The sequence below is a fragment of the Lissotriton helveticus genome, chromosome 3_1 (genome assembly GCF_964261635.1).
Source record: "Lissotriton helveticus chromosome 3_1, aLisHel1.1, whole genome shotgun sequence".
Taxonomy (NCBI): Eukaryota; Metazoa; Chordata; class Amphibia; order Caudata; family Salamandridae; genus Lissotriton; species Lissotriton helveticus.
In genome coordinates this window covers 278,475,476-278,501,813 of record NC_136061.1, presented here as the reverse complement: position 1 = coordinate 278,501,813, position 26,338 = coordinate 278,475,476, and the positions used below count along the sequence as shown (strand labels likewise).

Here is a 26,338-nt window from a genome sequence, read left to right as displayed (position 1 = left end):
ACTGAAGCGCCCCGCACCGTGGCCCCCACTCAGAGGTCGTGCTGCACCAGAGCCGTCCTGTACGTGGCGTACAGACCGCCCGGTGCCGCACTGCTGCCTCGGTGAGAGCCGCTCCGCCTCGAAGGAAACCCTCCCGCTGGACTGTGCAAGCAACTGTGACCCCTCCGCAATGCCTTTGGAGGTTCCGTCCCAATGCCCCGCATCACGGCACTGGTGAGGGCCGAACCTACCCCCCCCACAAGGCTGCCCACGTCCGTCTCTGTCTTTGCCCACACCGATCCAGCAACTTTCAGGTACTTTTTATTCACGCACAGCCTAAGGGTGCGCACCTCGGGCCAGAGAGCCCGTTATTGCTGTGAGAGATTCGTTTTCCATAACTAGCGCCGTCCCAAGTCACCCCAGGCCGGGAAGTCCACGGGTGAAGTCCCCAGAGGTGTGCATGCGGGCTCCTACAGTGCACGCGTGCTCCTACAGTGCACGCGGTGCCCCTACTCGTGCATAGGTGTGCACGCTGTGCTGGTACTTGTGCAGAGGTGTGCACGCTGTCCTGGTACTTGTGCATAGGTGTGCACGCAGTGCCGGGACTCATGCATAGGTGTGCCCGCGGACTGCTGCAGCTCTGCTGGTGTGTTTGATGTTTTGGGTCCAGTGCTGCGGTCTGGAGCGCAGCAGCAGGGGGGGGTGCGAGGAAGCAGCGTGCACACATATTTCAAATGTTCCTGTGGTTATAAATAAAGCAGGGCCCGCTGGGCCGAAATACGCCGGGGCTCGGCTTTCCAGGCCTTTCCTTCTGGTCTCTGCGCGTTAACACTGTCACCGCTGAGGGCGCCGCCGTGGGGGGAGGACGGAAGGAGAGTGTGTGCCTGCCAACTGTGGCACGAGGGAGGGGGCTGGCCACTGGCAGAGTCACTAGGCCGAGTCCCACATACCCAGCCGCACACGTACATCCCCTTAATGTCATCTGTGCCCTCTTCCAACCCTAGCATCCTCCCTCCACCACTCGTGCCAGTCACCCCTGTCCTTTCTGTGCCCTCTGCCAACACTAGCATCCGCCACACTCGCCTGGAGCATGGTGCCAGTCACCGCTGTCCTTTCTGTGCCCTCTGCCAACCTTAACACCCCCTCCACTCGTTTGGAGCGTGGGTGCCAGTCACCTCGGTCCTTTCTGTGCCCTCTGCCAACCTTAACACCCCCCTCCACTCGCTTGTGTCTGTGGGTGGCTCGGTGTGTGTGGGGGTGGCTCTGTGTGTGTGTGGGGGGGTGGCTCTGTGTGGGTGGCTCTGTATGTGTGTGTGGGTGGCTCTGTGTGTGTGTGTGGGTGGCTCTGTGTGTGTGTGGGTGGCTCTGTGTGTGGGTGGGTGGCTGTGTGTGTGGGTGGGTGGCTCTGTGTGTGGGTGGGTGGCTCTGTGTGTGGGTGTGTGGCTCGGTCTGTGTGTGTGTGGCTCGGTCTGTGTGTGTGTGTGGCTCGGTCTCTGTGTGTGTGTGGCTCGGTCTCTGTGTGTGTGGCTCTGTCTGTGTGTGTGGCTCTGTCTGTGTGTGTGTGCGTGGCTCTGTGTGTGTGTGTGTGTGTGTGGGTGGCTCTGTCTCTGTGTGTGGGTGGCTCTGTCTGTGTGTGGGTGGCTCTGTCTGTGTGGCTCTGTGGGTAGCTTTTTGTAAGTGGCTCTGTGTGTGGGTGGCTCTGTGTGTGTGTGGGGGTAGCTCTGTGTGTGGGTGGGTGGCTCTGTCTGTGTGTGGGTGGTTCTGTGTGTGTGTGAGTGGTTCTGTCTGTGTGTGGGTGGCTCTGTCTGTGTGTGGGTGGCTCTGTCTGTGTGTGAGTGGCTCTGTCTGTGTGTGGCTATGTGGGTAGCTTTTTTGTAGGTTGCTCTGTGTGTGTGGGTGGCTCTGTGTGGGTGGCTCTGTGTGTGTGTGGGTGGCTCTGTGTGTGTGTGGGTGGCTCTGTGTGTGTGTGTGTGGGTGGCTCTGTGTGTGTGTGGGTCTGTGTGTGGGTGGGTGGCTGTGTGTGGGTGGGTGGCTCTATGTGAATGACTGTGTGTGTGGGTGGCTCTGTGTGGGTGGCTCTGTGTGGGTGGCTCTGTATGTGTGTGTGGGTGGCTCTGTGTGTATGTGGGGGGCTCTGTGTGTGTGGGTGGGTGGCTGTGCGTGTGGGTAGCTCTGTGCGTGTGGGTGGGTGGCTCTGTGCGTGTGGGTGGCTCTGTCTGTGTGGGTGTGGGTGGGTGGCTCTGTGTGTGTGGGTGGCTCTGTCTGTGTGGGTGGCTCTGTCTGTGTGTGGGTGGCTCAGTCTGTGTGTGGGTGGCTCAGTCTGTGTGTGGGTGGCTCAGTCTGTGTGTGGGTGGCTCAGTCTGTGTGTGGGTGGCTCAGTCTGTGTGTGGGTGGCTCAGTCTGTGTGTGGGTGGCTCAGTCTGTGTGTGGGTGGCTCAGTCTGTGTGTGGGTGGCTCAGTCTGTGTGTGGGTGGCTCAGTCTGTGTGTGGGTGGCTCAGTCTGTGTGTGGGTGGCTCAGTTTGTGTGTGGATGGCTCTGTCTGTGTGTGGCTCTGTGTGTGGATGGCTCTGTGTGTAGCTTTTTTTGTAGGTGGCTCTGTGTGTGTGTGTGGGTGGCTCTGTGTGTGTGGGTGGCTCTGTCTGTGTGTGGGTGGCTCTGTCTGTGTGTGGGTGGCTCTGTCTGTGTGTGGGTGGCTCTGTCTGTGTGTGGGTGGCTCTGTCTGTGTGTGGGTGGCTCTGTCTGTGTGTGGGTGGCTCTGTCTGTGTGTGGGTGGCTCTGTCTGTGTGTGGGTGGCTCTGTCTGTGTGTGGGTGGCTCTGTCTGTGTGTGGGTGGCTCTGTCTGTGTGTGGGTGGCTCTGTCTGTGTGTGTGGCTCTGTGTGTGTGGGAAGCTTTTTTTGTAGGTGGTTCTGTGTGTGTGGGTGGCTGTGTGTGTGGCTGTGTGTGTGGGTGGGTGGCTCTGTGTGTGGGGGGTGGCTCTGTGTGTGTGTGTGTGTGGGTGGCTCTGTGTGTGTGTGGGTGGCTCTGTGTGTGTGTGGATGGCTCTGTGTGTGGGTGGGTGGCTCTGTGTGTGGGTGGGTGTCTCTATGTGTGGGTGGGTGGGTGTGTGTGGCTCTGTGTGAGTGCAAATGCAATAGGTCTCGCATTTGCGAGCGATTAAGCTATTGGCATTGTAAATGAAAATGCCATTTATTTATGTTTTAAAAACAAAAAATAAATAAAAATAATGTCATGAGCAATGCTAATAGCTCTAACTTTAACAATGCCGAGACCATTGCATTGTAAATGCTTGTTATTTAAAGACAACCGTTGTTGAAGAGTTGAGCTGCAGCAGGTAGAAATGGGAGAAGAAAGGATTCCTCGATATGAAGGGACAGACAGCTAAGGACGAGGACAGACTTCTCTCTAGGGTGCCTGCTGTCTTTAAGGAATGCTTATGGGTGCAACTGGTTGATCAAATCTAAAGGCTGCTTGGGAGCCAATATAGGCTGTAATTGACAGCTTCTGGAATTTGTATTTTTAAATGGAAACGTATGAAAATGGTTTGAACTACTACTACTAAAATAACTTTTGAAAGCACTGTAAACATTTAAACAAAATCTTCTTGCACATTTTGTGACAAGCTATTTATACTGTGCGCAACCTTATAATGTATGATGTACATTTTTTAAATTTATGATTATTCACAGTGCCTTTTGTCATATACTTGGACATCCTAGCACTATAAATACGCATCACTATTTCCCCGGTGCACCAACACAACTCAAATCAGCGACCATCCACTTACACCCACAGATATCTGAAGTAATTGCTTAACCAACGCGGTTGTCCTACTAGAAAGATGCATTTTCCACAAATATATTTAAGGTGCATTTATTTTTCATTTAAGGTTTGTGCATAATATTTTATATGCATTTACCCCAAGGTCAAAGACCAACAAAAAAGTTACAGAATATTTTGTTCTGTTCACCCAGGTATATAAACACACCCCAGACTTGATGACCAAGCCCCTATTATACCCAGCATCACAGTCCCCATACTTTTCTTTATGCTCTTCGACCGCTGTTGTATCATCGATATTGTCCGTTATATGTATAGATAACAATATGTGAGAAATCACACAAGGCAGGCGTCCAGAAATCATAGTAATTCTGAGGGCTAAAATTAAATCTGAACATTGTTTCCAGATCTACCCCGCGTGAGCAACCAAGCTAAGGGGGAAAGCAACAATCTCGTGGTGAGTCTCAGAGGTCCCTTGGTGTCAGTTTAGGCCTTGCGTAAGTTAAGAACTTTTGTTTTCCTGATAAACTATACTATACATATTAGGCTTTGGGTAACCCTCCTTCAGCCATTAGGATCTTTGGCTCAGGATCCTTCTACTGGGTTCAGATGTTGCCAACCACTTATTGGATCTGCCCACAGGAGTATCATTCTCAGTGCCTTTCTATTAGCTGCATCACTCCACTTTCAATTGGGTGTTTGATGGAATATTTTATATTTGAAAAGAACGGTCAGTTATTGGATCTGCCCACAGGAGTATCATTCTCAGTGCCTTTCTAATGGCTGTATCACTCCACTTTCAATTGGGCGTTTGATGGAATATTTTATATTTGAAAAGAACGGTCAATCATAATACTTTTGTCACCATAAATGAATCACATCAGACAGGAATAAAGCAATCCTTTTTTCCTCGCTGCAGCATTCATTTTCAGATGCTTTTATCGTGGCTTAAGTGTGCACTTCCCCAGCCCACACACTGACTGATTAGAAATGCAGCAGTCATCTTCAAACATAGTGAACCATTGTTTTACAATTCCAAGACGGCCACCATAGCTGCAGTCCTGCTTTTTTTAGGTCTCGGCCGGTGATGGCTGCTCATGCGCAGTCTCGCTGGCGAGAGTTAATGTTTCTGAGTACGTTTCACTAGCGAGGTTAAGCTCCGCCCCTCTTTTTCATTGGCTGGCATCACCATTCATGCTAAACGGTGGCCAGCCATTGGAAAAGAGGTCACAGTACTCTTTTCTCTTTTGAAGACGTCCCACTTGGACAGGCTTCCTTGACTTACGTGTGAGGTAAAAGGTTTCTTATCTTCTTTATGGGTCCAAACAGATGGCCTCATAAAGAAGATAATAAACCTTTTACGCCAGCAGGGCAGTCCGTCCAAGTGGGACGGCTCCAAAAGAGAAAAGTCGTGGCGAGCGCTTTTGTTTTTTCACGTTACCCTGTTAATGTTAAAGGAATGTGTGGCAGACTCAGTGCGGATGGACCAACATGTCTTAAATCTTGCTGTCACCTTAAATGTGCCTACTAAGTATTTTTCGTTAGCAAGGACATCTGCAGTGTCACCGTTGGGAGGTTAAGGGTCGTTTGCCACGTGACAGCTGAGTGGGCCCGGACCTTCCGCTCCCGCCCTTGAGGTGCGATTGATGGACTTTGATGGCTTGCACACGTAAAGCCGGGCCTCCCAGCTCTGAGGCCTGGTTGTGAAAGGGCTTGCTGATTAGAAGAACAGCAGGGCCAACTGAGACTTTCAGCCTCCTGAGGGGGATAGACGAATTCCCATTGAGTTGGATTTGGCTATATGCTTGTTCACACAGCTTCGACATGTAGCAAAATATGCTAGCAAGCACCATATAAATAGTATGAGTTTGTACCCTTTGCACTAAGATGTCACGGCAAGACGTGCGTCTGTGGCTGATATTTATTACCCCGTTTGAAGCATTTTGAAAAGCCTTGAAAAGAGCTACGTTTCACTTAAGGTGCATTTTGGCCACAGTGGAAAAATGAAACACACATTTGCCAATATAAACTAATGTTAACATTATTTGTACATTTCCTGATCTCCGAAGTTCCTGGAACTGAATGCTGCAACAAGTGCTTCAAACTGGCAGGTACTGGGTCCCGGCACTTCTCTAATTTGAAAGGGAGATTACCTGGACTTCTTAGAATAGGCCGCATACATTTATGCCAGCACTTCTTAGGAGCAAATAGGTACTGTTGTTACTAAGTACCAGCACTTCTATATTTCCGTTTAAAGCACTGGTTGCGACCATAACTATGAGTGGCATAAACTGCTGCAGAGAAAAAAGACTGAAGAGTGAGCAACCACCAATCAGAAATAAAAAACGCCACTGATACAGAGGCACCTGGGAACTACCTGAATACAGTATCAAAAGTCTTTTCCAGGAAACAGCCTTGTGACAAGTGAGTATCGGGAAGGAAAACCACCGGCGGGAACGGCATACAAAATCAGTCATTTCAATTTACAGACACTGCATTTGAGTTGAATACCTACAAAACACGTTCACATCGATACATAGTCACGAAACAGTGAAGTACAAAGACTTTCCAGAATCTGCCAAGTACGGGATGGGTCTGGATGTAAAAATCCATCCACCACTGTAGATGCACAACTGCTCAATGAAGCTCAACTCTCACATAATTAGCAGTGCCTGTTTGAATCATTTGGTATTTCCTAAGAATTGTGTTTTATTTATTTATCTCCTGCCCTTCGGCTGTTTTCAGAAAATAAAGCTCCAAAGGTAACCCACGCGATTATAAATTTTCCTTGCGATAGCAGATATTACACAATAACGGGTTGCTTTTATACGCCCACCTTGAAAACAGCTCACTTGTGACATATCTATCTATATCTATATCTCTATATCTATATATATATATCTCTCTCTCTCTCTCTCTCTCTCTCTCTCTCTCTCTCTCTCTCTCTCTCTCTCTCTCTCTCTCTCTCTCTCTCTCTCTCTCTCTCTCTCTCTCTCTCTCTCTCTCTCTCTCTCTCTCTCTCTCTCTCTCTCTCTCTCTCTCTCTCTCTCTCTCTCTCTCTCTCTCTCTCTCTCTCTCTCTCTCTCACAGCAATGTGGCTGCTGTTCAGCATGGCTGAAAGTTAGTGGAGTAGAGTTGCACAGTTGTGGGTGTGAGTAACTAAAGCGTCAATGGAGATGGAAGATAGGGTGAAAGCAACTTAAATAAGAGTATTATGTCTGTGTTAAAATGCAACAGGTCTCGCCTTTTGTGAAGTTAAAGCCATTTGCTTTGCTATACAATACCATTAGCAAAGCAAATGCCTTTAACTTAACCCAAGACGAGACCTGATGCATTTTCAATGCTTGTTAGTACTTTTACTAGTGTCCGTTTATTTGATCCTGCGCAATCGATTTAGGGCTTGTTTTTCCAGGTGCAGATAAATGCTATGGAGACATTAAAACTAATTACTGTGGTGCATCAAGAATAAGAGGGTGAGCAGGAAACAGAAAAGATACAGGGAAAACAAGAAAAGAAGACTGCTCAGTGGGAATTGAGACAAGAGCCATAACCACAACAAAATAATGGAATCTGATAATACGTGGTCAATTTGCCTGATTTTCCTCTCACCCAAATACAAGTGAATGGACTTTCCTTAGGTCTTTTTTCCCCCAACTTTGTCATTTATTACTCTCAGAGTTGCATTGACTTGTTCAACTTTACTAGAAAGTTGAAACTGAAAAAATGGTTTGAACTGAAGAACAATACTAAGGCCCCTGGGAGACAACTATCTTGTCGACTTTCCAAGCTAAGTATTGGTGATATTGATCAACATGTGATCTTGACAAATTCACAGACTGTCATGAAAATACTATTTTAAATCTGCATAACTTAAGGATCCCGCTTGACTTAAACTGCCCAAGTGGGTTCCGCCCTAAATCTGTGTTTTTGCTTACTGTGCCTTTTGACAGTCATGACGTCTTTGAAAAAGGAGTCTTTAGGGACCTAAAGAACTTCAGGTTCAGGCAAAATAACAAATCTTTCAACCTGACAACTGCACAGAATAGGGCATTGCTGAAATGCAGACAAGGGATGACATTGTGATACGTAACTCAGATAAGGGTGGCAATATTGTTGTTATGTCTAAAGAAAAATACCTAGCTGAGGGCCACAGGCACTTATCTGATCGTGCATGTTATACAACATGCAATACATCCGACATTGATGCAGCCAATAGAACATACTGGGACAGATTGATGTATTAGCGGGACCAATTGCTACTTGAGTCAGAGGAATACCAATTTTGGTGGAATCCTTCCCATCATATGTGAGAGACAGTGGGGATTGCCTTAGGATTATTGAAGGTATTGTTTGGGAGGATCATTTTCTCCTGAAGGGCCTAGATGTTAGCAGTTTATACATGTGCATTCCCTACCCTCTGTGTTGTCATTTCTTGAGAGCAAGGTCATTATTGTATATGATACACAATGAAATGATCCTAGACATGACAGATTTTTTGTTAAGAGGAACAATTTATTTATTTTTGATGGTCAATATTACTACCAAACCCAGGGCACCACGATGGGGACCTGTTTCGCCCCCAGTTATGCATGTTTGTTCATGGGCTGGTGAGAACAGCAGGTCATGTCTAATCTCCATCTTTCTTTACGACAACCACATGGTGCTCTGGGCGTGCTATATTGATAACATATTTGTCATCTGTAGGGGGATGGAGCAACTGGCTATCGAGTTTGTTCAAGATCTTAACATCAACGATTTCAATCTGAATTTACCCAGCTATATTGATACTTCTTCATTGGAATTTTTAGAACTTAAACTGGAAGTTCGCAATTCACACAAAATCACCAAAATGAAATGACCACAAGGAAACTGCTGGCAACAGTGTGTTGCATGCTACCTGCAGCCACCCTAAGAGCCTGATCCACAGTATCCCGTATGGGGAACTAATTAGGGCCAGATGGAACTGCAGTAGCGACACCGCTTTTGAAGATGAGAAGGTGGTGCTGCTACACGGTATGATTCCAAAACACTCTGCAGCTGTGAAAAAAGTAGATAAGATAAGAGGGAAAACCTTTTGGTAGCCCCTGAGGAGGACCAAATCAGATTTATCACTACCTACAGCAAACAGGCCAACAACGTGAGGTGCATTTTAAAGAAGTATTTGCATATTCTTCACACTGAATATGTCATATCTAAATATGTGCCCATGCAGCCCAGTGTCACATTTGTAAGCATGAACTTGGAGGACATTCTTTACAGAAAAATAGTTACCAAAAAGAATTATGCAATTGGTCAGATACGCACACTTGGTTTTGTGCTGTGCATGAGCTGCAAAACATGCAAGTCCAGCAAAAAGGTGCAATCCTTCATTATGCCAACCACCACAAAGGAGTTTAAAATTCGAGAAAAGGCGGTCTTGCAATTCCAATTTTTGTATACATGCCCTAAAACGTCCCTGCAACTTGCTTTACACTGACAGCACCATACACACAGCCAAAAAGCGTGTTTTGGAACATATGAAGGCTGTTATCCATCAGTATAAACAATATCCGGTTGCTAGACAATTTAAAGAACATTTTTGTAGCAATAGCAGCCTCCTACAATTCCTTGTGTTTGATCAAGCTCCTCCTAACATTCGGGGAGTTGACAGAGTGCTGACACTACGCAGGTTGCAATCGAAATATATTATCAGGATCAATACACTGCACCCTGCAGGATTGAACTGGGACGATGAATTGGCTGTCCATTTAGGCTAATAGGTGTAATTACTTGCCATCTCTGCTTGCTATCTTTGGTATGTTGACATATTGTGTTAATTTTTGAAAATATTGTTTTTTACCCGCTTTTATAATTTGTCACACAGGTGGTATTGGGGATGACTGTGGAGATGCAACGTGATCATATGAGCTAAGCATTGTACCTTAATTACTCTGCATGAGTTTGGTTTATTATTTTAGTATACAGGAGATGTATGATAATGTCAGGCATGAGTTTGATGTGCAACCCTGGGTGACTGAATTTTGCAACAAGGATGTCTTCTGTGTTTTCTTTGCTATTGGATTTGCTGCCTTGTTATTGTACTATACAATTATACACAGGGCATTTGCCCACTTGGGCTTCATTTTTTGCTGTAAGTTTGCCCACTTGGGTGGTCATAATGTCTTCTTGATTTATACAAATTGAGACTTTATTTTACAAGAGATCCTGTGTAGAATAGGTTATACAGTGGTTGTATTACCAGTACAACTATGATATCTGTTGTAATGAATCCACAGAATAGGATATGTGCAGTAAAACGTGAGTTATATACGCTGCACGAGTAGCAATGATTTCAACGAGGATTCATTTTCCTGGACTGTTTACTTTCTATTGTCGCACAAAAGGATTAGTCAGAACATGTATCCTATCTGCCCCTCTACTCTGTGTACAGTCTGTGGGGAGGAATTGATCATCTGTACTAGTAGGCATAGTGGCACAATGAAACTTGAGGGGGCCCCCCTGCAAGGTGCATGGAGGGCTCCTCCTCCTGTTTTAACCAGGAGCTCTCAGGTCAGGATGCTGTGCTGAGGGGGCTCCTGGAGAATGGGCCTTTGTTACACCACTGAGTAGACATGCATTGTGCTACAAATGATCACATATATATTTGTCCTTGCCCATGCTTTTGTTATTATTGATGACATTACAAAATGGCGCTTGCAGCTATTTTCACTTCACAGTCCTTTGTTTATGTACTAGTCTTTTTAGTCGATGTCTTTTATTACTTTTTACTTTTCCTTATGATCAAGACACTGTTGAGAGAGCAAGAAAAATAGAGAAAGGTTTAAAGAGAAATAAAGATGGAGAAAGAGGTGGTGGCGCGAGAGAAAAAAATGAGTGAGAAACAACAAAGAAAGGTAGAAAGAACAAGACAAGAAAGACAAATATAGATACAAAAAATTAGAACGAAACAGTGTGGGACAGAAAAAAGAGAAAGTTAACTATAAAGGGAAGAGTGTAGGATAGAAAAAGGGATAGCAGTAGGAGACCGAGAGATACAAGAACAAATATGAGGAGAAAGGAAACACGAGATGGTGAAAAAGAGGGTAAGAACAAACGAAGGAGTAAAAGTATACTGTGCGATTCAGAGGGCCAGTAAGAGACAGGTCAAGAAAGAGAGCGAGAGTGAGAGAGGAAAGTGAGTGTATGTGTTGGGGTGGGTGACATTCGACATTGGTCATAGCGCCTAACACACAGAGAGTGAAATCCACGTTAGGCATCACTAGATCGTCTAATGCACAAATGTAGATGTTTTCGGGAGTTCTCACCCCCTAGGCCCGCATGGAGCACTCTCCCCAAAGAGTCACTGCCAGCAGGTGGGTCAGCACTCCAGTCCCCAGAACTGACTCCACAGCACAATTACTTGGTCTTAACACTGCACCGTCTACCTGCGCTGAAACAAAGGAGACTGGAAGACCCCTTCGCCTGCCCCTAAGGGCAGTCACTTACCCCTGATAGCAGGGCACTTACAGGAGAATAGTATGTGTGTCCCTGCAAAAGGGACGGGGGCAAACCTGGATTCACAGAAACGTGGATTTAATGGCACATATACACTTCAAATACCTTGTCTAACAAAACATCATGGCCCGATATTACCTCCAAGCTTTAGCACATGTCACTGAAAACTACTGAACAGGCTTTCTAGTAAAGGGGGGACTCTGATATTTATTCATTCAAGCGTTTCTTTTTATGTTCACATCGCGTTCTGCTTTTGCTACGAAACAGGATGTGAAGCAGCATATCTGGAAAGCCAGAAGAAACTTAATTTCAAACAACAGGTTCATGTGACCGGCAGGAGACAGGCATACATCCATAAATCAGACAAAGAGGAGGAGGGATAAGATCGTGAACAATCAGAAAAATCCATGGAGAAGGAAAGAAAAAGAAATAGCATTTGCAATAAAATCGGTCTCGTATTTGTGAAAGTTAGAGCTATTGACGTTGCAAATTATAATGGGTTTTACTAGAGGACTACGAATGAGGAATTAGCATTGGGAAGAGAGGCACAGCTGCAGTACTGCCTAAAGGACATAGAATGAGGAAATACCACTGGGACTACATAAGCAGCTGCAGCACTGTCCCGAGCACTTCGAATGAGGAATTACCACTGGGACCAGAGAAACAGCTAGCAGCACTGCCTAAAGGACTAAGAATGAGGAATTACCTCTGGGACCAGAGACACAGCTGCAGCACTGTCTAGAGGACTAAGAATGAGGAATTACCACTGGGACCAGAGAAGCAGCTAGCAGCACTGCATAGACGACTGAGAATAGGTAATTACCACTGGGACCAGAAAACCAGCTAGCAGTACTGTCTAGAGAACTATGAATATGGAATTACAACTGGGAACAGACACACACCTGCAACACTGCCTAGAGGACTAAGAAAGGGAAATTACCACTGGGACCAAAGAATCAGCTAGCAGCACTGTCTAGAGGACTCAGAATGAGGAATTACCACTGGAACCAGGGAAGCAGCTGTGGCAATGTCTAGAAAACTTAGAATGAGAAATTACCACTGTGACCAGACACAGCTGCAGCACTGCCTAGAGCACTTAGAATGAGGAATTACTGACAAAACCAGAGTAGCAGGTAGCAGCACTGTCTAGAGGACTAAGAATGAGGAATTGCCACTGGGTATGATATGAGAGATTTGTACAAAACGATCTGCGCTCTAAATCTCTGCCAGGCCTAGCAAGACATAGTCTGCCCTCTGGCTGTGCTTGTTTTGTTAACGTCCCTGGTGGAAGTTCCCAATGCCCAGTTATAGCTGCTGACCTCTGGATGCAGGCTTTGGCTGGATTCTAGAAGTGGATACCTTTAATAATGTTTTTTATTGGTCTCCGATGGAAGTTGTAAGTGTCGTTCTACGTGTTTCTTGCATTCTTTACAGGTACTTTACTGTCCTAGAACCCACAGATTACACTGGGTCAGATAGAAGCCATGTGCAACTTGACAACTGGAATTTCTACCAGGGCGATCCAACATGGCGGCTCCCCTGATAAGAGGCCAGCTGTAGATTAAAAAATGTACCACACACGCCGCCTGGGCACGCTAGCTAACACTAAGGGATTCAGGCAATGGGACCTTATTGGCATTACAAAGATAGGGGACTTATGGACTAAAGGAAATGTCCTATTGTTCACAACCCTAAAAGAGAAATATGGAATGGCAGACAGGGAGAGATACCGATACCTACAAATCAGGCATGCACTGCAAAGTGCCATCCCAACGGGCACTAATCCTCTCCCCTAGAAGACCGGCTTCTTACCGAACATCTGGAAAAAAAGGCTATCTCACAAACATATCGCAAATTAGTAAATAATCTCCCAGATCCTATGGTGGTGCTCCGCAGCAAGTGGGAGGTGGAGATATAGATGACACAGATTGGATGCATGCGTTGGCGTCGCCTAGATACGCGGCCATTCCTTCACGCTTGAAATTAATCCAGCTTAAAATATTACACAGAGTGTACTACCCCCGCACTATGCTACATAAACTGGGTCATGTCCCTGATCCAGTCTGCTTACGAGGGTGTGGACAAAGGGGAACATTTTTCCACATCATCTGGGATTGTCCTATCATACAAACATACTGGGAACGGGTGCTAACTGAGATGTCAGAGGTGGGTGAGGCCGAGATACGGCTGAATCCAGGGTGCTGCCTTCTTAACATCTGGAAGCCTACAGACCTCAACCTGGTGTTGCAAACATGGGCCACACTGGGATTAGCAGTTGCAAAAAGGAATATAGCACAAAACTGGGGTTCCGGTGTTGCCCCCACACGAACGCAGTGGGAAAATGATATGGACATAGCCATGGTAGCGGAAAGGGCTGTCTATTTACACAGAGGTTGCCCCAGAAAATGGGCTAGGATATGGGGGAAATGGAACGAATCACGAGGGACAATTTGTGAACCGCCTCAGTCTACAGAAGACTCCAACATTGACCTATAAATGCATATAATATACGTGTATATATTGTGTAGTTACATACATAGGAACAGCCTTGGAAGAAGGGGAGGTTTGGAAGAAGGTGACCCAGGGGTGCCGGGGCACAGTGCTGATACTAGATGGTGGTCTTAATAGTGATGAACGATTCTGTGCCATTACAGGACGATTGTTGAGGGGCGTATTGTCTTTAATCTGGCTGGGATATGCTATGGGGGTGGGGGAGTGGGAAGGAGAGGACCAAAATGAGGTCCGATGCACGATGTTATAATGATGTGCTGTAATCGCGGAGATCCAACCTTTACCAATCGCAACCTGTAAGGAGAAAGTGTTTGTTTGCATTTGTTTCTTGAAATACCGAATGTAACATCCTGAGATAATTTCTAATAAAGAAGTTTAAAAAATTTTTTTACCACAGGTTCAAACCTGACAGGGCCAGCTTGGTCTGTTATTCCTACTAAGTCAGTAAAATGGGCGCTACTGAGTTTTGCATCAATGGCTCGTGCGGTCTAAAGATCCATGAGAGACAATTTGGTTTGTGGTGTAAACTCTGCACACCATTATTATTAATATAACAATATGTACCTATATTATTGCAATCCTTTTTGTAATAAATAATGCTTTTTACATCAAGCTTGTTGTTACAATAATTACCTGTCCTAAACGGTTGCAGTCCTCTGTATAATAAATTATGTTTTTTGACACCGTGCTTGTTGTTACAATTATTATCTATATTGTTGCGATCCCCTTTAAAATAAATGATGCTTATTGTCACAGTTTTGCAATAGTTTAAACAATAGGTGTTGTTTGTCACCCACTAGAGGTTAGTTGCTTTATCAACATTGGGACGACAAAAGGCTGGGCAAACTCCTCCAATACATGAGCCGGTAGACCTGCACGTTAACAACAGGCCTCTGTGTTATTGCATCACCTTCTGCTAGAATTTTGTTCCACAAGACCTCGCCTGGAGAAAGCTGCCTCAAATGAGAGAGGGTGGTGGGGGGCAATGTCATTTGACGGAACAAGGCAGTTGGGCCCCCACCTCCAAAAACATTAAAATATTTCCCCAAAATAAGCTTTTCTGCAGCTCTGGAGCCAGCCCCCGTCACATGCCACAGTCATGTCTTCAGTACCCGTAGTAAAAAGTCCACATTTGTAAAGCGCACAATCACCCGTAAGGGTCTCTAGGCGCTGGGGGCCGTCGGGAAGATTAATGTCCTTGGCTCCAGCCCGGCCCAGCCATCACATGCCACAGACATGCCTTATATGCCCACAGTACAGTGTCTGGAGTCAGCCCCAACACCTTGCTCACATGCTACAGACATGTCTTCAGCGCCCATAGGACAGTGTCTGGATTTAGCCCCAACCCCTTCACATGCCACAAACATGTCTTCAGTGCCCATAGGACAGTGTATGGGGCTAGCCCCAGTCCGCCGATCTCATCCCTGTGGCCCTTGTTGCAGAATGTGAAAGGGCCCGCCCTTAGGAGCGCCTGTTAATATCTCCACCAGGGGCTGTTGATGACAGTGCCACAGTGTGATGAATGCTGTGTGGAATCAGGGTGGTCATCTGCTGTCAAAAGGGGAGGTGGATGGGGGGTAAAGGAGGGAGGGAGGAAGGGAGACCTGGAAGTGACCTCAATATTTGATGTTTGTTGCTACCGTGCGTCGCGTTAGTTCAGAATCGTGAATATTTTGGTTGCCGTGATATATGTCGCGATGGCCTCTTGGCGCTGAATGACATAACTAATAACGATCATGTGTTTTATTTTTAATATTAGCGCACAGTCTGCAATAATTTGTAAAAGTATTACCGAGCTCACAGTAGCCCATATACTCAGAGTCTCACTGTAAGCGCACAAACCCACTGCCCTGTGTCATAAGCTTCTTATTTGGCTCCTGTGAGGAAGACCCACATCTCAATGTTGGGGAGGAGAGGGGGACACGCATATTTATTGTTTTTAACGTAGGATGTTTAAAAGGAAGGCAGCACCAGCTCATGAGAAGGAGTGAAAAGCAGCTGTTTAGAATACAAGCAAGCTGCGAGGTGCAGGAGGTGTTCTGTGAAGGGCATGGAGATTAAGTGAACTGGTAGCAGCAGTGAGGACAGAGCGAAAGATAAAGTAGTGCATCGAAAGAAAACATATGGCCCATTGTGAAAGGTTTCACGTAGCAGGGTCAATCTCCAGGGCAGAACAAAAGGAGGGACTACTAAGTTTATTCACCAATGATAAGCCTGCCTTTCTAAAGACAGTAAGAGGACCCAATCTACAATGTGTGCGTTTTTAAAGCCCATGTCTTAGATACTACCTGTCCCTTAGACACAGCGCATGCAGCGCATCATGCGCATGCGCTGCCTATGCAAGACCTAAAAATGCGCACGGATAGACTTTGAAATTTCACCACATCAGTGTCACCCAAAGATCCACGGTTAGATTGTCTCTCATGTATACAGCAAAAGAGGAGCGAAATATTTCCCCCTCAAGACACCTAAGCCCATATCCATAAGTCACAGTCAAGGCGAGGCCAACAGACGCACTGAGTTGAACAAGCATCAAATCAATATGCATCTGTGAATGTATCTTGGTGTTAACACAAATGTGAGGAACAGAGTTCATATCTTTACAAAGCACATCTTATCGCAGACAGCTGCTGTCTTTCAGGCTCTTTCAATTTTTGTGCAATTGTGATCCTGGCGGCATTAAGCAGTTGGGAAATGAGTTTGCCAACCATGTTGTTGAGGGGATAGTGGCCATCATCATCAGCCGCACTCAATAAGGATTGATTCATGTCCAGTTCAACTCTCATTAATCTGGATCCGAACCAGATCACAGAAGAGGTACATCTCTGAACAGTCCCCTCACATGCGTATACAAGATCCCTAGGCAATACAACCCCTCCGAAAATGGTTACCCCCACCCCTCCCCGTGGATGTGTGAAATGTCAGTCAATCGCTAAATTCCAGCATAAGAGCACCTTACACTCTTTGAGCTGCGTACAGATGGAGAATTCGGCAGCTCTGTGACAAATTATGATACACTGGCTTTCAGAAATATCAATATCCAGGCCTTATCTCCATTTTGTAATATTATGCGTGCAGGGGGTTGCTCGTGCACCACATAGAATTGGGAAATGGCTTTGTCCTGCTCCCCACTTGCAAGTAAATTTTCAATATTGGTAGTTTATCCGATTGCACCCTTCTTTAAGTCATGTTGGTGTACCCAGTGTAAAAGCTGGATTACTCCAAAGATGTCTGTCCTATTATGCAGAAAATCCATAACAGACAGATCCGTATATTTACCCACGCCATCAATATAGAGGTTCTTAAGTGTCAAGTGAGGGCTGCTCCACCACTGAGAGTAAATGACATACGTGGTTAAAAAAAAAAACGGGATTTCCTACTACAGGTGTGTAAGGAAAGGGGTTTGTTGTGGCAGATCTAGTTCGGCTGACTATTATTAAATGGTGACGCATGATTGTAGTGGACGGGCATAAGGGGCCCAGCAATCTGCGAGAGGGTGTAAGGAGCTAGTAGAGAGGTTTCAATGGGATTCTGCTGGTCGATTGTTCAAGATGCACCTGGGGCTTTGTGGAGAAGGATACCTATGCTAAATCCGGGACGATTTGGGCTGTTAAAATGTATCTATTGACATCGGAAGCGCCCAACCTACCTTCAAATGGAGATTTATATAATACCGATGTATGATCCCGAAGAGTTTTGTCATGCCAAATAAAAGCCCATCTCTTTTTTGTATAATTTTAATGACCTCTTGTGGGAATCTGATCGGTAGAACGCTGGCCGCACAGAACAGACGGAGGATGAAATTCGTTTTCGCACAGTTAATTCTGCCAATCCAAGAGATCTCCAGCCTACCCTAGTGATACAGACCTTTATAGAGAACACTGAGTGAGGGGGGAGGTGTTGCAGTCATATAGATGGCAGGGATTAGTAGGTAGTACAATTCCCAAGTACTTAAAAGCAGCTGGAGACCAGTCAAAATCACCCTCCAACGTTACTTGCCAGGTTTCCTCCTTTTCTCAACACAACCTTATACCCTCCAATTTCTTAAGGTTGATTTTAAGCCCTGATATCTGCTTAAAAGAATGAGTTCATTTTTCAGCACTGCCAGGAAATCAGAGGCCAGTCAGGAAGCACAGAGCATCATCCACAAACAGCACCATTTTAAGCTTAATGTCTCCAAATATAATGTTGAGGATGGATTGGACCTTTGGTGAGAGAAGACATACCTAGCATGTCCCCCATGCTAACAAAATAAGGTCTGAAAGATGGTGCAACAAAGTAAGATAGCAAAAAAGAGCATAATCATGGCCCCAGCTTTCCCTTGGCGAGTGTTAACTTGAGATATTCCAAGTTAACTCTGTCAAACGCCTTCTCAGCGTCCAGCGAGAGAGCCTTCTCAGCGTCCAGAGAGAGAAGGAGCATCTGAACTTTGTCACAAGAGGTGCTTTCCATGTTGTATGCAGCAAGAGAATTCTGATTGTTAGACTAATTCTTCGTCAGTGGCATGGGGGATACGGGGAACTTAGCGTCCTTTAACTTTCCACAAAATATAATGTGCTGGGCTGGTTTCTTTCCAGAGTTTTCCTTTAGGATGAAAGGCTGAGTGAACCCGCAGGGATTTGAACTTGTGACCATGAGGTCAAAAACAGGCTCCTGCAGGGGATATTTTCAAAGCAGACGCCTTGGACAAATCTAACAGGGTAAAAAAGCAGTGCAGTACAATGCTAATGCTCAAAAACTAGAAAGATAGTTCAGTGGAGTAATGTGTTGCTGCATAGAGCATCGTGCTGCCTGCAGCCACAAGTTTAAAGCCAGTTGACACATACAGCAGATCAAAAATAACTAACAGACCGTCTGATTGTAGAGGCACGGACATCAAATTAAACTCAAGTTTAGAAAAGGGCGTCATGATGACATTGAGATTGGGAAGGGTGACCATATTAACCAATGTGCTTTAGATGGTGAAACACGGGCCGAATGATGTAACTCCGCTATACCAGAATTTAAAATTTACGATAAATATATATCCATAGCAACTGTTCCATCAGAATACCTTCAACAAAGTCTTCTTATTTATTATCATTTGTTTTTCATTTCATTTGATTTTTCTCCTGATGCTTAAAGGCAAGGGGCAAGTAATGCATCTTTATCTTGAAACTCCAGCACTGTAACTACGTTGAACTGAATTTTGTGAAAGAAAACCAACTAATAAACTACTTTTAGTGAGAAGGGTTTGGAGTCGGATGGTGGTGGTGTTAGTCAGTGAGAGGAGTAACGTATCCTAGACATACTGTATAAGAATATGAGTCAAATGCCCAAACATAATGTCTATTATTATCAATTGTCAAACATAAGATAGTTTACTACAGTGATTCACATCTCTAATTCATGTAATTCACTGATCCTGTTCACGGTATTACAACTTGGGTTCAGCTCCTAGCATTTTATAATAATTTTGGATGCTTTCTTCTGTGTATTTATTAGAGTCTATAAGGATGCCCATTTGTCATAATCATTCATGTTATTTAGTCTGTGAGCAAGAAGGCTGACCACATACAGAGGAATTTTATATAATTTTATATGATTTGCTCATCTCAACCTGCTTTATACATGTTGGGGTGAAAAATTCCTCTACATGGTATACATGGTAAAAGACATGCACCCCTGACCTGAGTGCCCAACTGGACTGTTGTCTGGATCCCTAAAGTAGATTTTTGTTGCCATAAGCAAACACAGATCATGAGTGGGCGCCATTCCATAGGCCTCTCTCATGGGCTACGGTCGTTTTGTACCAGGAGGGGCACACAGACCACTAACCTCCCGGTGGTCTGGTGGCTCAGTGGACTAATGCATCCATTGCAGGAGCCTGTGTTCGACCTCATGTTCACAGGTTCAAATCCCAGCAGGTCCACTCAGCTTTTCAACCATCTAAGGTCCATAAAAGGAGTACCATTGAGTTGGGTAACAATAAACATCTGTTATTCAGCGCCAAGATACCTCCGGGTGAACGTGCGCTTTACAAATACACGTTATGTTATGTTAAGGCGGAAGGCTACTACCTTCACCAGGAGTTAAGCAGTACAAGCGCGGTGGTAGCAGCATACCATATAGTGGTCAGTAGAAGTGAACAGGTCCTTTTTATCCCGTGTCACTGGGGTGAGGCCTACAAGCTCACTCACTTTTTAAAAGTTCTACTGCTGTCTGCTTAACTCACATTTGGCCTACATTAGTAAGATGCAGAGTGCTGTTCAGTGCAGTGCAGGAATAGTGACTGCACTGGATGTATGTGTGCCTGGAAAGGATGCAGTACAGGGATATAGCAGTACTGTGCAGTACATGTATGGTTAGTACATGTACTAATGGTATGTATGCCTATGAGGAATACATTAAGATTCAGTGCTGTGCAATACATGCGCAAGGAAAAGTATGTGCTAAGTGTATGTGTACGTGCAGGAAGTACAATACATGATGGGTGTAGTGTTGCGCAGCATGCACAAGGAGTGTGTGTGTGTGTGCTTGCAGTGTTTGTGTTTGCAAATACCACAACCTACTACAATACAGAAAGGTCACAATACTGTACACAGCGCACAGACTGAATGTGTGTCTGTGGTGGCACAATACAAGAACGTGACAGTATTAGACAGTATGTGTGCTATGTAATTACACTGACAGCAAGTATGCCTGTAAGGGTACATTAGGATGCTGGGTTCCATTTTGGGAAGCCCAAGCCTGCAAGGTGAAGACATGAGGAGTAGAGGAATCCCCCTGAGGAGTAGAGGAATCCCCCAGACAGATTTGTGTACTGCTGCATTCCTGTGAGCTGGGTGGGACAACGTGGAGGAAAAGGAGCAAGAGAGACTCCTGGTTTACACTTTAAAAGGGTGCTCTTTGATTCAGTGATAGGTCACAAAGAAGGGAACTGGATCCATCTCAGTAAGGAAGATGAAGCTGATAAGGGAATCATGAAGAGTGGTATAGGAGCCCAGGATTAACCATTTGATGCACATATTACTGTGACTGACATCCAGGTTTGACTCTAGTCACTCCCTTGGCCTGTGTTGTGGGACTCTGAGCTTCAGAGTCTCTCCTGCTGTGACAGACAGCCTTTCAGGAGGAAAGGAGAGAAAGAAAAGTGTAGACTTCCAACGAAGCAGAACCTCAACATAAAACATCAACAATTCAGACCCTAAATCACATTTGGTGTCTGAAAATGGACTATAAGGCGAGGTTGAAACCTGAAAATGTGTCATCTGCCAAACAGGCAGACGGGCTGGGTAAGAACGGGAATCTCTGCAAGACTTCTGATTATATGACCAGGACTGGGGTCCAAGGCCTGCTAGTCTCCCTACAGGGTGAAGGGACATCGCCCCGGGAAACCAATACCACCTGCCCTGGAGCACCAGCACGTTCCAGCTTGCCTAGACCAGTGTTCCCTGTGATGAAAAGGACAGCCTTTGAGGGAGCGAGGTCCAGTGGTGCGAGGCGTGAGGATACGGCTGTGCACCGATCAGGTAGCTGCCAGTGTGCAGCATTGTAACAGCAACCCCTGAATGCCAAGAGAGGACTGCCATGGACAGAGTCTGCACTGAGCACAGTGTGGTGTTTGACAAGCCAGTACTACCTCATTTCAGTGACTCTGCATGCAAGAAGAGGTTACGGTTGAAGTGATAGTGTGACAAGCACAACAATCTTGTGACTGTCTTAGCCGTGACCCTGTATGCCAGAAGAGGCCGCAATGGTGTAGGCGACTACACAGATGAGTGTGTGCTGTGTCCTTAAGTGCCGCTGCAAATCTTTATGCCAGCAGAGGCAGCTGGTACTAACTTTGTCAAGAGCTCGGGCCATTGCTCGGAAAAAAACAGATCGGTACAAAAGGGGGTGGTGATGGACGGAGCATCAGAACCAATCAAACACTCACACCCAGTCAAAAGATCTGGGTTTGATCCATCACAGTTCTTTAGCCCACTCTGCCACCCCAGTTCAGACATGGCTATATGCAAATCAGTCTGACCCTGTGCCTCATAGGAACAGTCCAGCCCGAACTGCCAAGCCATGCCTTCCCTGGACCGGAAACAAGCTTCCGAGGACCGGTTTCTGGCATTCCAGCCGTCTTCAGCTCGGCTTGCTTGAATCCAGTGGCAAAGTGAGCAAGGGACTCACGTCTGAACATACCCTGCCACACTTATGGCTGCCAAAGCGGTACAAAAGGGGTGGTGATGGACGGAGCATCAGAACCAATCAAACACTCACACCCAGTCAAAAGATCTGGGTTTGATCCATCACCGTTCTTTAGCCCACTCTGCCACCCCAGTTCAGACATGGCTATATGCAAATCAGTTTGACCCTGTGCCTCATGGGAACAGTCCAGCCCGAACTGCCAAGCCATGCCCAAGAGTACTCAATATAAAGGATTCACTAAGGAACGGTAGAGCTTTAAAGTTTTGTATCTTTATTTTTTGCCTTTAAACTGATCTGAGACAACTTTTTATCCTTCTTCAGTTGTGGTGACCATGTTTCCAATGTTTTAGTATTACATAATAATATCCAACATTCCAGCCCTCTGCAATTTTCTTAGTACCTTGTGAGCCACCCATAGAATGGAAGAGGTGCCTCGACATGTTTGAGGCCGGCCCTTGCAGAAGTATTGGAGGATGATGGGATTACTTCTCAAATGAAGATATGTCTGTTAAAACACTATTATGAAACACTTGGACTTGCAAACATACGCCACAGTTTGATAATCTAGGGAGTTTAAATAGTGTCCAAGTAACTATTAACGGTGTTAAAAGTTTTACTTCTCGCAATAAAAAGAGGAAGATTCAAAACTTACGATATGGGGATTTTGAGAACCATGGCTGAAACATGTTTTTGAACACATAACGTATGACCAAGTCTACTGGGACAAGATATTGAGGTACCCCAAATCTAAAAGGATCCAAAAATGACTGTGGGCAGAAACATAGATAACATTTCAGGAACAATCTGCATAGTTATATGCATAAAGCAGTTGGAAAACTGTTTGCAAAAATTACTTAGGCATCCACGTAATGTAGGGAACATAATGTCCAACAGCTGCATGTAGTACTAATTTTGTTTTAACCCAGATGCAATGTTAGCAGTAATAGTGGAGATATCTCTTACAACTATAGCAGTTTCAATAACCTTGCAAATGCAAAAAAGTGTCCTGCTTTGCACATAATATTTAAAGATGCAAACGAAAAGGACATTTTGACAGTGTGTGGCCTTCGGCAAACATATTTAATTACATGACTGAATTAGATGAAAAGCCATCAACTGAATGGGACACTGAATTGTGTTTGAATGATGGCAAATGGTTGGTGGCTGGGAATGGATGCCAGGATAAATAGATGGGTGAAAAGTTGTTACATTTTCAATAAAAGTGATGAACTAGCAAAATCATTTTGTGTTTTAACAAATGCTAAGGAGTTACCAGTAAGGTCAAAGAGAAAAGAGGATTTCTATATGATCGGTCATTCTAAGTGGTGATCTAGAAGGAGTTGCATGATATTATATTAATTGACTATTACTCGAAATGTCCTGAGATTTGCATGATAGGATGTGAAACCTCAGAGGTGGAACAGTATAGTTCAGAAACTTGTTTTGTAGTGAGGGGTTGCCAGAAGAAATTGTTTCCGACAATGGACTTCAATTCCCATCTCAAAACATGCAGAATTGTTTTAAGGAAAATTAGAATTAAGCTTAAACTTACCATCCCAAAGTGATTGGGAAAGCACAGCTATTTAATAGAGTTGCAAAGAGGTCTATATAGCAGGCTATTACACCAGAAATTGATTGTAGGAAGTCTTTGAAAGCCATGTTATTGGTGTATAGAATCATTCCCAATACTGTGATGGAAAAGTTTAATTTCAATATTTTGAGGATCGAAATTAGCAACCAAATTAGGATCTTGATGACGGATTAAAACACGGAAAGAATGGAGGGAACTGGAGGAAGATAAAGACATGAGGCAAAGAGTAAAAAGGTTATCCAGAAACACAAATAGGTGGCACGATAATGGCAGGAAGGTAATAAGTATTTAATGTGACTGAGGAGGATAAAATTGCTCAGATGGTCAGGTTCAGGAAGCCTTCTGATTTGATAAAAGAAACTGCAAGTTGGACCGATTCCCCCAAAACATGAACAACAAAAAGTGTGCTATGATGCGGGCATAGCTGGCCATGTCATAGGCCTTTTTCTGGTTAATAGGAGGGTAGGAGGAAACAGGAAGGGAGAGGAGTGGGGAGGCAACACTGAGGGTGGGAAGGCAAGTAGGAGGCAACACGGAAAACACAGAGTGGGGTGAAGGGGCTGGGAACAAGGATGAGGAAGGTACATAAAGGGAGCCACCTGAAAAAGACGTACTCTGATAGAGTGATTAAACACACAGACAAAAAAGTGCCTACAAAATGATCGGAGGAAGGGCACAAGTAAAACACCCATACTCCATGGGAGTACGGACAAACAAAGAAGAAGGAAGCCTAAGGCAGCTGACAAATAAGAAGCAAGCAAATTAGAGTGACAATTATGCCAACCGATTGTAAGCAGTGAGCTGTGAGCAGCCTCTACGCGCATGGTCACAAACTAACAGGTCTTGACCAGACCTAAAAACTGCCACTGCTTCATCAAAGCCTAACAGCAGGAGCGAAAAAACAGCATCTTGAAAACCATACATAAAACTAGTTCCCTGCCATGAAAGACAGAATCACACTTCAGCACTCTGCCAGCCAACATCATCAAGAAAAGTCAAGCCACTGGTGATTGCTTATTACAATCAATTTAGATCAATACAATAAATAAAAAGATACTTAAAAAAAAGAAAAGAAAAGTCAAACCGACTGCTAACACATATCCCTCCCATGAAACAAAAATCATTAAGAATCGCAATTCAAAACTACTGTTCAAACCGTTATCCACCAATACCACATCAGCACCACCCCATCTGACAGAAAGAAACTCACCATCTCACAAAGCCAACACAAAATCAAGTCATTACCAAATTTTAAATTAATAACATGCATACTTCTCTTCAAAATAAGTGACCAAGAAATATTGAACTCTTTCGGCACTGAGGACTGAACTGTGAAACGACCTTACGTTCTCCTGCCCTTTAATTGCTCCTCCGTTTACCTACATAATTTCAACTAATTGTCTACGACTATATACACATATGGTGCCAGTACTTACAAAGACTATCCGAATGTTCAGCCCAACGTCAGCTGCCACTTATTGATCTTTTTTACGGACGCGTTTTGTCCGTAAATAATATCAGTACTTCCGGGTCGGATGACAACCAATTCTATGACTTGTAAAGTGTAAGGAGACACAGGATTGGAGCGTTGTCGGCACACTAGCCAATCTAGCGCGCTGTTTAGACTTCCGAATAGATAATTGGCTGTGGCGTCCACACGTGCCTCAATGGTGTGTAAACACTGTCCTAATAATGCACCTGTTGGTGGGTGCCAGAGAGACTTTGCTGGTACGAAACCTAGCGTTTATTAGTCATACTTGGTAGAACATTTTGTGAGATTTGTGTCAGCTGGTCGTGGCTCTTGCAAACCCTGCTTCTACCACACATGATTCTGGCAGGAATGGGCTGAGAGGCGGTGCTGAGCGGTGACAGGTTGACATTTCGAAGCCGGGTTGGCACAGAACTAGAGGTGGGCGAGCCAACAAATGAACAGCAAGAGCTTGCCCCGGTCTTAGAGCTCATACTGGAGCCGAGCCCTGACCATATTTGCTTTGTAAATCATACAACATACCACGTAAAATTAAAAAAAGAGTATTTATTTAACATATGTGTTCTCTGACATTAACAGGGCATAGTATAGCACTGCACTCAGAGACACTTATTAAAAGTGATAGTCTGTACACCTGGTATTCTGAACTCACATATTTGAATGTTCTTTCATGCTTGATAATCAAAGGCAAAAAGAGTTTTGGTGAAATGAAAAATGTGCCTAATACCACACAATTTCATCAGGGAAGTCTCAATTTTTCCAGGTTATTATATGTTTTCACTTTGTACAAATAAGCAAGCAAATGGGCTACCGATTGTTCAATTGAGGACTGACAGACAGGCGGTCCGTGGCTGGTTGAATCGGTCTTGAAGTCTACCCCTTGTTGTGCTGGTAGGTTGACCAACTGGCATGGGTGCAGGTGCACATTCAGGACGGTAAGTTTAAAAATTCAGGATAAAACCTCGGGACAAAAGGTACGTTTTACAGATACATCAGAGGAAGTTGCACCATAGTATAAAAGTAAGTAAATAGACAACCACTTAAGTAATAGTCAAAATAAGTTACTATTAGGTTGAGACAATCATGCATTTCACATTTTTTGTGGTATGCGTGCAGCTTTTAGCAACTGTGCAGGTCTTTTTGTGGTATTTCATATGATAATCTATTTTATGGTTACTGCATTGGGTTGTCCAGTCTGATATTTTGTTTACTACTCATGGTCCTGTTCAAGCATGTTTGGTGTGAGAAGTGGTCAGAAAGATCTGCTTGGATAAACTTTGTTACTAGCATCTCATATCAGAGTGCCATTGCGAGTTG

General features: G+C 44.8%; 1 protein-coding gene across 3 annotated transcripts in view; it reads right to left on the bottom strand.

The window, feature by feature from the left end:
- Positions 1-25,072, bottom strand: part of BCAS3 (BCAS3 microtubule associated cell migration factor) — a 4,343,716-nt gene extending 4,318,644 nt beyond the window's left edge. For all 3 annotated transcript variants that reach the window (XM_078679810.1, XM_078679809.1, XM_078679811.1), the window contains exon 1: positions 24,969-25,072. The gene's annotated coding sequence lies outside the window, so the exon portion shown is untranslated. The remainder of the gene's footprint in view (positions 1-24,968) is intronic.
- Between the last annotated feature and the right edge of the window lie 1,266 nt (positions 25,073-26,338).